At 40.4% G+C, this 12,952-nt stretch overlaps 1 long non-coding RNA gene across 1 annotated transcript in view; it reads right to left on the reverse strand.

Annotated features, from left to right (window-relative positions):
* Window positions 1-5,357, reverse strand: part of LOC135773130 (uncharacterized) — a 61,088-nt gene extending 55,731 nt beyond the window's left edge. The window contains exon 1 of the long non-coding RNA XR_012337257.1: window positions 4,775-5,357. This is a non-coding gene — a long non-coding RNA (uncharacterized lncRNA). The remainder of the gene's footprint in view (window positions 1-4,774) is intronic.
* Window positions 5,358-12,952: the final 7,595 nt, after the last annotated feature.

Genomic DNA, 12,952 nt, shown 5'->3' on the forward strand with positions numbered 1-12,952 from the left:
TGAAAAAATCTCTTTTCGTTGCGAAGTTATAACCATTTATGTGTAAAAAACACAAAATGTAAAGGTAATTTTTCGTTTTTTGCAATTTTCGGCCATTTCTGATGAAAATTTTAATATAACGCCAATAGAGTTTTTTGTTTAGAAGGTAATGCAATGTTCTTCCTATGGCATTTTCGAGTCGATCGGAATAACGCTCGCGGAGATATTCGCGCATGTTTTTTAAGTGCTATTTTGCCGCGCAGGGTTAACCGTAAGGCGAATTCTGGCATGTTTGGTATCGTTGGACTCGGCAACTATTCAGAACTCCAAAGAAACAAGTCCCGTGAAAATATGTCAATCGGAGCCAAAGTTATAGGCGTTTAAAGCATAAGTCTGACCACTAGGTGGCGCTGTGACGAAACTCTGCATGCACCCTAAGTTCCTGACTCGCATCACAAGTACCAAGTATCGTGTCAATAGGCTTAAGTTTGCCGAAGATACAGCCTCAAATCCGTTTTTTTGCGCTCTACGTAAAATTCGTTGACGCGGTTTACGAAAACAGATTGACGAATTGACATGAATTCCATAACTTTTTGCCGTGAGAGTCTGTAGATGCTACATACCGATTTTTGTTGAAATCGGGCAAAAGCTCTAGGACGAGTTCGCAAAAGTAGGTTTTACGAATAATTCAAAATGGCGGAAAAAATTTCATGACGGAAAATGACGTCATAGGGTCCAATCGAATCGTCTTGAGCCAAAGAATCAGAGGAAGCAAGAATTTTGTTTCTAGGACTTACGGATCAGAAGTTATAAGCAAAAACATAAGTGCAAATTTGGACTGTTGGTGGCGCTAGCGGGTTAGAGATAGAGACTCCAAATTTGCTATGGGGACACATTGGACTGTCCTTTATCAGTGTGCCAAATTTCATAACTTTCCTACGTACGGTTCTATGGGCTGCCATAGACCGCAATGGCGGAAGAAGAAGAAGAATAATAATAATAATAAGAAAACTAACAAATACAATAGGGGTCTTCGCCCCTTCGGGGCTTGACCCCTAAATATAGCTGCAAGCAGCAATGCCGGGGTCAAGCCAAAAAGGGCACAGAAGAAAGTGAAGTTGAATTCGGATGAGCAGTTTAAAGAACCTAGGAAAATGTATTGATTTCAGACTAAATAATATAACAGTTATCAGCAAAAAAACTGTGTTTTCATTCAGTGTAATCTCTCCCTCTCTTCTCGAGGAGCATTGACAACTAGAACACTGAAGAAAACGTGAGTGGTGCTTGCAGTGGCAATTCTCAGCTCACAAAATGTTACAGTGGTGTTTATGAGTCAAAAGAGACCACCCCCATGTCTCTACGATGTTCTGATGCAGAGATATAGCTCTTGCAAAAACGGTTGATAAGGTATTCTCATTGGTTGCTAGAGAGTAAATTCACATCCACCAGTGATTATAGTCAAAGCCATGAAAGGAATAATCCATGATGACTCATGGTTTTAGATGTGCTGTTGCAGTAGATTTAGGCAAAAATAGCTATTTTCTATCTCCAAACCACTAGGGGGCGGTATGACAGAATCGTGCATGCAACCTCAGGTCATGACTGCGTTACATCTGGCTAGTTTCATGACTATACACTTTAGTTCGGCAAAGAAATAGTTGTATGACCATAGGGCTTGCTTGATATGAAATATTTTGTTCAATTATAGAGCCAACTAGTGGTTCAGGCATACCAATTTTTTTGTGTGGCCTCAGACTCTGCTCATACATCAGCGTATCAAATCTGGTGAAAAAATCTCTTTTCGTTGCGAAGTTATAACCAATTATGTGTAAAAACCACAAATTTTAAAGGTAATTTTTCGTTTTTTGCAATTTTCGGCCATTTCTGATGAAAATTTTAATATAACGCCAATAGAACTTTTTGTTCAGAAGGTAATGCAATGTTCTTCCTATGGTGTTTTCGAGTCGATTGGAATAACGCTCGCGGAGTTATTCGTGCGTGTTTTTTAAGCGCTATTTTAATGCACAGGGCTAACCGTAAGACGAAATCTGGCATGTTTGGTATCGTTGGACTCGGCGACTATTCAGGACTCCTAAAAATCAAGTCCCGTCAAAATACGTTGATCACAGCCAAAGTTATAGGTGTAAAAAACATCTGTATGGCCACTAGGTGGCGCTGCGACGAAACTGTGCATGTACACTCAGTTCCTGACTGGCATCACAAGTACCAAGTGTCGTTTCAATAGGCTTAAGTTTGGCGAAGATACAGCCTCAAATCCGTTTTTTTGCACTCTACGTAAAATTTGTTGACGCGGTTTACGCAAACAGATTGGCGAATCGACATGAATTCCATAACTTTTTGCCGTGAGGGTCTGTAGATGCTACATACCGATTTTCGTGGAAATCGGGCAAAAGCTCTAGGACGAGTTCGCAAAAGTAGGTTTTACGAATAATTCAAAATGTCGGAAAAATTTTCATGACGGAAAATGACGTCATAGGGTCCAGTCGGATCGTCTTGAGCCAAGGAATCAGAGGAAACAAGAATTTCGTTTCTAGGACGTACGGGTCAGAAGTTATAAACAAAAACGTAAGTGCAACTTTAGACTGTTGGTGGCGCTAGAGGGTTGGAGTTAGAGACTCCAAATTTGCTGTGGGGACACATTGGACTGTCCTTTATCAGTGTGCCAAATTTCATAACTTTCCTACGTACGGTTCTATGGGCTGCCATAGACCGCAATGGCGGAAGAAGAAGAAGAATAATAATAAATATAGCTGCAAGCAGCAATACCGGGGTCAAGCCGAAAAGGGCCCAAAAGGATGTAAAATTGAGATTGGATAAGCAGACTGAAGAACCTAGTTAAACCAAGTTTAATTAGTGAAAAGAGCCCACCCCCGTGTCTCTACGGTGTTCCGATGCAGAGATATAGCTTTTGCAAAAACGGTTGATAAGGTATTCTCATTGGTTGCTAGGGAGTGAATTGGCAACCATCAGTGATTATAGTCAAAGCCATGAAAGGAATAATCCATGATGACTCATGGTTTTAGAAGTGTTGTTGCAGTAGTTTTAGGCAAAAAATGCGTTATTCTATCTCAAAACCAGTAGGCGGCGCAATGACAAAATTGTGCATGCAACCTCAGGTCATAACTGTGTTACATCTAGCTAGTTTTATGACTATACACTTTAGATTAGTGAAGAAACAGTTGTATGACCATAGGGCTGGCTTGATATCAAAGGTTTTGTTCAATTATAGGGCCACCTAGTGGTGCAAGCATACATTTTTTTTTGTGTGGCCTCAAAATATGCTCATACATCAGGGTATCAAATATGGTAAAAAAATCTCTTTGCGTTACGAAGTTATAGCCATTTATGTGTAAAAACACAAATCTTAAAGGTAATTTTTCGTTTTTTGCAATTTTCAGCCATTTCTGATGAAAATTTTAATACAATGCCAATAGAACTTTTTGTTCAAAAGGTAATGCAATATTCTTCCTATGATGTTTTCGAGTCGATCAGAATTACGCTCGCGGAGATATTCGCGCGTGTTTTTTAAGTGCTATTTTGCCGCGCAGGGTTAACCGTAAGGCCAATTCTGGCATGTTTGGTATCGTTGGACTCGGCAACTATTCAGGACTCCAAGGAAACAAGTCCCATGAAAATACGTCGATCACAGCCAAAGTTATAGGTGTGTAAAACATTCGTCTTACCACTAGGTGGCGCTGCGACGAAACTGGGCATGCGCTCTCAGTTCCTGACTGGCATCACAAGTACCAAGTGTCGTTTCAATAGGCTTAAGTTTGGCGAAGATACAGCCTCAAATCCGTTTTTTTGCACTCTACGTAAAATTTGTTGACGCGGTTTACGCAAACAGATTGGCGAATCGACATGAATTCCATAACTTTTTGCCGTGAGGGTCTGTAGATGCTACATACCGATTTTCGTGGAAATCGGGCAAAAGCTCTAGGACGAGTTCGCAAAAGTAGGTTTTACGAATAATTCAAAATGGCGGAAAAATTTTCATGACGGAAAATGACGTCATAGGATCCAGTCGAATCGTCTTGAGCCAAGGAATCAGAGGAAACAAGAATTTCGTTTCTAGGACGTACGGGTCAGAAGTTATAAACAAAAACGTAAGTGCAACTTTAGACTGTTGGTGGCGCTAGAGGGTTGAAGTTAGAGACTCCAAATTTGCTGTGGGGACACATTGGACTGTCCTTTATCAGTGTGCCAAATTTCATAACTTTCCTACGTACGGTTCTATGGGCTGCCATAGACCGCAATGGCGGAAGAAGAAGAAGAAGAAGAAGAATAATAATAATAATAAGAAAACTAACAAATACAATAGGGGTCTTCGCCCCTTCGGGGCTTGACCCCTAATAATAAGAAAACTAACAAATACAATAGGGGTCTTCGCCCCTTCGGGGCTTGACCCCTAATAAGAAAACTAACAAATACAATAGGGGTCTTCGCCCCTTCGGGGCTTGACCCCTAATAATAAGAAAACTAACAAATACAATAGGGGTCTTCGCCCCTTCGGGGCTTGACCCCTAATAATAATAATAATAATTATAAGAAAACTAACGGATACAATAGGGGTCTTCGCCCCTTCGGGGCTTGACCCCTAATAATAAGAAAACTAACAATAACAATAGGTGTCTACGCCACTTCGTGGCTTGACCCCTAAAAAGATTCTTAAAAAAACTAAACTCAGCCTTGAATTTACCCCTATTCTGAAACCTTTTGCTCTTATTCTACTGTTCCACACCTAATTACATTAAAATACAGAAGATTCACTTACCTCTGAACAAACTCTTTCCTCAATGGACAGCATCCACATGGATCATGTCATGATTGAATGTCCTGAACAGAAAGTACAATTGTTACTGATTTGGACACAACTTTTTATTCTGAAAACAAAATCTTTTGTCAATAAAGTCCAGGGACACCTCTGCTAAATAAATACAATTATTAAATTTCTTATAACCAAAGTCTGAATATTTCTGTTTGTATATTTCTACATGGCAAACTAAGACAATTGTGTACATGTTGTGTATGGTCGTGTTACAGTGTTGTGTGTGGGAATTGTGAATGAGTGTATACATGGGTATTTAAAGAAACTGTAGTGGTAAAGTGCAAACTTACCGAACATAATGTGCTTGGTGTGTGTCTGGTGTCACCCGTTGTGCCTCCACATCTGCCTTAACTCCTGAAAAGTGCAATGACACTCATGTAAACTACAAATAAAAAGTGATCAGCACATTCCTGTGTACTTTTACATGTGACGTGAAAGCATTTAATATTGCAGTCAAAAAAAATACATGACTTGTAACTGTACATCATGTACTTGCCTGGTGCCTTTAAAGATGATCCTTCTTACCCAATCCGACTTACAAGCAAAAAGACTGTAAAAAAGAAAAATGTTACAAAATCTGTTAGCCATAGAAATAAGTAGACATTGTGAAGGAAATGGTAAAAGAAAACTTAGTAACACTTTACTATAAGAGTTTATTCCTGAACATTTGGTAATGCCTTAGCTAATATGAACTAACAATGAACAATATATTTTACAACATTAATAATATTTGATAATGTTCATTGTGCAGAGACAAAGTGATTGATTTAAAAATGTATTAAGTGTTTAAATCTAATATCATGCTATCCTAACAAATAAAACTTTTTTTAATTACTGTAAGTGTTAAGTCAGTTGTAAAACAAATATATATATATATATATATATATATATATATATATATATATATATATATATATATATATATATATATATATATATATATATATATTAGTTGTTATATTATATATAAATATCTAAATAAGTCTTTTTTAATTATTATTCTATAACATATTGTCTACAGAAAATCTCTGAAAATGTCTCGTTTAGTGCAGAAAATAGCGATTTATAGTGACAAGGTAAAAAGACTGTCCCTTTAATGTTTTACCCGGACGGCTGCGGTGTAACACTATTTCACGCAAAGTTTTTTAACAAGTTAGTAGCTAGCTGCTCACTTTAAAGATAAACATGATCGCCTAAATCTGAGCAATCCTGGTGATGCCAGTTTCCTACACGATGTTATAATGGACTAACGTTATTTTACATCCAGAGATGAAGGATCAGATGACAGAGACGAGAAGACAAAGGTACGTAAATGCGGAGCCCATTCTCTTTTCGTGCATTGATTTGATGTGTTTTGGAAACTTATATACAGTGTAGCAAATGGCTCGGAGTCAGATTGGGGCCATTTGGCATCTGGATTTCAACAGCCCTAAAATTGTGATAATTAGATAACCCTGTCTCCTCTATCACCTATCAAGGCTGTAAAGTGGGCGACAATTAAAACAAATGCCGTCGTAAAAGGAGGTTCAAAGGAGTTCCATCAGAGCCGATGGAATGACGACCGCCAGAGACACAGCAGGGGGGCACAGACTATATGTCTGTGATGAAACCACATTTAAAGATCACAATGAGCTGTTTAAATGTATATATATTTTATATCCCTTTACTGCATGATCGTGTATGTGTGATGTAACTGTGTGTTAACACTTTAGTTAGATTTTGTTCACTGTAGCATGGTTCATATCTTAGGTATGAAATTATTATTCAACGTGATCTTAAACCCATGTCTTGTCTAGTATCAAATTAATCCACTCTTTATTTCCTAATCATTTCTATGTATCATATTACCATAAGCCGCATCAATGTCATTTAATATCGATTTGAAGAGTTATGGAAACAAACTTTTATCATTTGGCATTTACGCAAATGTGATGTCTGAAAGAACAAAGGCTTGTTTCCCGCGCGATCGAACACTTCGCACATTGGTCATTTCACCTAAAATGGGCTGGGCGCGTGAAAGGTCAAAACGGCCTATCGTCCAAGCCATCGTTGCTCAGTTGCTCAGCGCTCAGTTGCTCAATCGCTCAATCACCCAGGAGCGCTCAGTCGCTCGGTTACTCAGGTAACCCGTCAGCGCAGTTTGGAAACTCGCTGAGACTCACCCAGAGTCCCTCGGATTCATCATCTTTTCTCTGAGCCCTGTCCTACTCTTCGGGACAGTAATTTCCTGGCTTGCACTTTGCACTTCGAGTTCGGACAATTTACGCGGAACACTCCGCCATACGGAACAACCAAACGGACTTACGAGCACACCTGGATTATCTCTCTCTCTCTCTCTCTGCTCGCACCCGCGCGCACCAGACACGTCGTACTACATCATAAAGAGCCAAATGCAAGTATTAACCTTGTTCTACTCGCTGATGTTTAAGCTTTACCCCTTACGAAAATTAAGGCGATCCTTAGAGATTTTCCGATGGTTTGTGCAGATGTTAAGCAATAGTGTTTTTGCCAATCTTTTACTCTCTCTCTAGCTTTTCAGTCTTTTCTTTCTCATCTATGTTTTATGTTATTGTATATGTGTATGTTTAGTTAGTCGTTGTGTGTACTTCGTTTTGTAGTTAATAAACCGGTTTTGCATTTTCACAATTGAATTGTTTCTGTGTTCAATGCTCACGAAATTAAAGTCACTATTTCTGCCTTTTGATCCAGCTACACGCTGCGAGTAGCACTGTATATCAGTAAGAAGGTTAATTTTAAAGGCCATGAAATTAACATTTCTTAGACGTTAATATACGATTATGGATATATGTCTTCGGTGGACGAACATATTAATTAATTGTTATTATTAATTCTGCTACGCCAGGTAAAACCTGATAAACTTGTATAATTAATTACAGTTAGTTATACATAATATTCCCTTTTGAGCTAAAATCTAAGATTCCCTTGGGAATCCCCGTAGTATTACAGTCGGAGGTTTATATTGTTTCAAATAACTTTATTCCCCTCCTCCCGCTGAATCGCTACATATTAATGGTGGAGAAAGCGCGGGCAGATTTAAACATTATTTCTGAGCAAAAACAGTTAACAGGTCAAATGTGTTTTGCATTGTGTGAATGAAAAGAACTATCAGCTATAACTGTGTTCGTTCTTATATTGGTATGAATGAAAATGTAATTTCCTGTATCATTTTCAGGACATAACAGACTTGCGCCCCTGTTATGTATAGTTAACTGCAGTCTTTAAGGTAACCGCATTACCGTCTGATTCCGCCTAATAAAGAGTATAATTCCTTTATTTAGAGCGAAGCGGTGGTCGAGTGAGTACTCCCATCTGATAAGGCCTTTTTGTTATCTCCAGGAAATTATTTACAATTTGAGAAGCTGTCTATTGTATTTTTCCATTTTATTCACGTACGTCGATTTTTTTAAAATTTAAAGCACCGAGGGTAAGACTTTTCAATTTTAAAGGAGATAAACCTTGATCAAGTAACTTATGTCAACGGAGAAGAAAGCCCGTTAGACTTTTATTTATTGTGTGTCCCGGTAACGTAAGCCAAAACTGGCACCGGACGAACACAGCTCAAATTACATCCGTAGTCTTAGCAACGCAGTGGTCGCCGATGTAATTATTGTATGGAAGCGAATCTTTGTCAGTTTAAAGCGTACTACCTTGTTCTAACACTAGATGTCAGTCTTGAGTGTCTAACACTTCTACTTCTCTCTCACTTTACGCCTGACTTCCGCTTTCTTTGTTTGTTGGGCGAAATATCGCCATCTGGTGGGGAAAGTTCGTTTGGCCCTCTCATAAACTCTTTTGGGAAGTGTATGACAGGAGTCAAACTTGGATTTCTGACCTTACTTCGATATCTAGGTTATTTTACTACTTTGTAGTTTTGTTTCCTACATATTGAATGTTATGGTCTTAAATTATAAATAATAATTAATATTGCTGTGGCTTTATTAATTTATTATTTCTTTATTTTATTTTTATTTTTATTTATATTATTTTATTTTATTTCATTTTTGCTGTTCTCTCCCTCTCCTTACTATCTCTCATTTTCTTTTCTACCGTAGAGATTGCATTTTTAATTAAGTTTGAATTTAAATTTAATGCAGTTTGATTTATTTTTAAATTTTAATTGAATCAATTCTTTACTGTGAATAGAATCTAGCCCCATAAGTCCCATTCTCAGTGAATTCATTTATGTTCTAACTGGTGCAATATAGGATAAGCCCCCTGTCCCTCGCAAGTTGGGCCTAGCCCAGCCACTCTAGCTAAGCCACTCCCCTAGCTCGCATGACTTCATAGTGCCCTCTCCCTGTAAGGCCCTGTCATTAAATCTAGGGTAGAGAACCTGCTAAGCTAAAACAGGGACTTCCTTCTCATAACTATTTTCATCTCTTATCCTTTTCATTTCTCAGCCTTTTGACTTTGTCTGTTTGGCTGTCTTATTTTATTTTCAGTTTATTTATTTTTTTTAATCGCTTTTATTTTTTTATCCATTTTATTTTATTTGTTTTATTTTCAGTAATTTATCTTTCTCACCTTCTATTTCCTTTTTATTTAATTTTATTTTATCATTATAATTAATTAACTTTAATTATTTTGATCTTATTTTATTTTGGGCTGAAAGACCATATCTGCACAAACCATGAGAAAATGTATTAGTAATGCGAACGATTAACCAAATGTCTGAAGCGACCAGTAGGTTAAAACACATCGTCCATTCACTAAACTTTTTCCCTTTTTACCCACACTAATTATCTGCGCAGCCGAAGCAAGGCCCCGATAATAGTTTTTATTTGTGCCACTAGCTGATCACGTCAGTTAGACCCACATAGCCCATATTTTTTTTTTTATTTTAGCTCGTTAAAATTCTGCGGACTTGTATTGGCTCTTTGTGTTTTGTCACCCACCAGTGCGCCAACATGTCCAGATCACCCAGCCCTGCCAACCACTGTGACCAGCTGGAGGCTTGGCTCAACGATCCGACATCTGACCTCCTGCCCAATGTCACCAACGATCTGCAGCGCCGAGACCGAGAGCAACGGGATGGCAACCTGGACGAGATCATAGCCCGTGATTCAACACAGAGCTACAGCCACAAGGAGATGGCAAGGATCACAGGTGCCATCGCTCACAACCTCATCATCCAGCTAAAGCGGGACGAAAGGAACGTCGCCCACCTGGAACAGGATGCAGCAACGCTGAAGCTCCAAGCAAAGGAAGCCTGGAGGAATCAGGAGGACGCGCAGACTCGTCTAGATTGGCTGACACAGGAATCCAAGGATCAGCAGCAGTTGATTGAGGAGGAACACAAGAGGATAAAGAATGAGGCGAGACAACTTCACAAGGCCATCTCACAACTCCACACAGACACCGAGCACAGAGAGCAGCAGGAAAAGACCGCCAAAGAGGAGCTGGGAAAGCTCATGCAGGCCAAAAGTCTTCTGGTAAGAGCCAAGGCAGAACAGAAAGAACGTGATGCCAAGTCCAAGGCCTACGAAAACCACCTGCAAGCTGCTCAAGCTGAAATTCAAGTTCTTGTTCAGCAACATCCCCAACCTAAGGACGAACGTGATTCCGTCCAAAAAGAACTGTTATATGGTTTCAGAATGCAAGCTGAACCATTGAGAGAGCAAGCATCATTCTCCTCTCATCCAATCAGTGTCTCTGCACTCCCCCACCAAAGTTTCCTGCTGAAAAAGAGGGGGGTGAGAGCCCACTGTTAAGAACTTTGCCAGCCAGCATCCACAACCCTCTCACAAGAACACAAGGGGGGTGGGGCCAACACCTTTCCCAACAATGTCTACAGACACACGGCATGGCCCAAAGACCTTGACAAGCTGGCTAGAAACAGTCCAACATTTAGTCCAAACACTGCAGGTGTCCATGACATCCACGCTTACCTGCAGAACATTGACTTTTATGTGCACACGCTGCCGAATGTAACCACGAGAGACCAGCTGTATCTGCTATGGATTACTTCCAGCCGTTAGGTGAGGAGCTTCCTGGACCGGCAGTCAGAAAGTGTCAAGTTGGATTATAAGCAGCTGCAAATGGCCTTGATAGAAGAGTTTTCAGATCCAGAATCACGATGAGGACTTATCGCTGCAATGGACTTAAAACAAAGCAGAAATTAAACTCCACAGGCCTACTACTACAACTGACTTTCAGTCTACTCCAGCTCACAAAACGAGCCAAGAATGGAGGAAACATCAAGATCCTCCCCCTGCAAAGCTTTATTTTACCGTAATGCAACACTTAGGATTTATGGCCTACCCTCACCTGACGACAACCAGACAGCTGCAGGACTTCGTCCATAAAGCCTACGGTAAACAAAAGCCACCTCTGAAAAGACTGTCATCCTTTCTTTCTCTGAAAATTACCCCAAAACGGCGACTGGAGGGCGAACAACAGCGCCACAGTGAAGGACATTTCAGCAGAGAGCCAAGAGGGTCGAAGGACTTCACAGCCAAGATCATCAGACAGCCAGAGGACAGCGTCCATGGAAACCATCCTGCCCCTGTCAGAATGAGAAGTCCAAACAGTCAACAGATGGACCAGGTTCGACACACAGTGAACAAAGCTAAGTCTGAACTGTCACAAAAGCAAAGCGACACATACACATCTGAGTCAGCAGAGATTTTGAAAATAGTGAAGAAGTCAAATCCAAAGGAGGCCTCACAAGGAGGACCGCGAGGATGAACCGAACTATTTATCACTAGCAGCAGCACTGGAATACAGCAAGAACTTTCCAGAAAACCCTCCTGCAAGCAACACTTAAATCTCTGGCACTCATCACGTTACCATCGATCCAGTCACCGCAAAAATCAGAGACTTTGGCACACAAACTGTATTTCAAACATCAACCAGTCAGGTTTAGCAGGTACCAGAAAAGTGCTGTGTTAGACATCTGTTTCCCTACAGAATCACTGAAGACCAGCCTTAACTGCCTTTCAGTTACCACACAAAACCTGGTACTAAGGCCCTGGGAAACCTGAATGAGAGAGGAGTAGCTAAAAGACTCTATTTAGCAACCACCGTGAAACACAAGGTCAGATTGGAAACCCTCGCCAACACTGGAGCTGATCTAATGCTGATGTCATTCCAGCTTTTCACAAGACTCCAGAACAAAGATGAAGCACAAGATCTGACCCTCAAACCACAAAGGTGTATGCTGAATATGCAGTCTCACAGCCAAACTGCAACAGGTGCTTTCCATCCACCTGACCATCGGTCCTATGAGACTTCTACACCCTGTGTAAATCTTACCAGTGGACACATATCCTCTTTTCATTGGCAAAGATTTTTTTAGATAGTTTTGAGCCTTTAACAGACTTTAAAAAGTAAAAATTTGGGCTCAGGTGAGAGAAATTCTACCTTTTCACTCAGAAAATCATCTGAAGTACATTGCCAAGTCACAAAGTTATGGATTAGCCAGTCGCGAGAACATCGTCTCAGACCAAAAGTTCAAGTTCACTGTTGTGCACATTACAAACAGCCCACCCACCCGCCCAACTGTGATTGCACTGACCTGCGGCCAACACACGCCCACCACCACAGTGCCCATCACATAGCCACTTACACTGGCTCCACATATCTCAAACAGTGACATAGCTGCATTACATGCCTCTGACACCACCATACAAGCTATGTCAACCACCTCTCAGACCCCTCCACCTGCCCTATCATGAACTCTGACCTCATTGCTACACCAGCCCTTAGATGTCTTAACGACATGTAACACCTGCTGCATATACAACATCACATCCTCTTATATGTCCCTGACGACCGCACTACACCAAAGCATGTGGTTCTTCATTGACATAGGGGGGTCCTACAGATGTATGCGCATGACACAGCATGTGCCAGACACCAAGTCGCAAGAGCCACGTACAAACCACTGAAACAGGTGGCATACTGGCCCTGGATGCAGCAGGACTTAGCAGAATGCATCAAAGGATGCCTGGTTTGCTGCTAACTACAATCGGCTAACCCAAACCACAGAGCACCACTGCAAAGAACAGGTGCTAATTTTGGTCAGACTTTAAGACTTTTAGGCTGGGTAAACTGCTACCCAGGTCGACGAGGGGCAACAAACATTTACTCATGGTCATTTGC

Source organism: Paramisgurnus dabryanus, chromosome 9, assembly GCF_030506205.2.
Source record: "Paramisgurnus dabryanus chromosome 9, PD_genome_1.1, whole genome shotgun sequence".
Taxonomy (NCBI): domain Eukaryota; kingdom Metazoa; phylum Chordata; class Actinopteri; order Cypriniformes; family Cobitidae; genus Paramisgurnus; species Paramisgurnus dabryanus.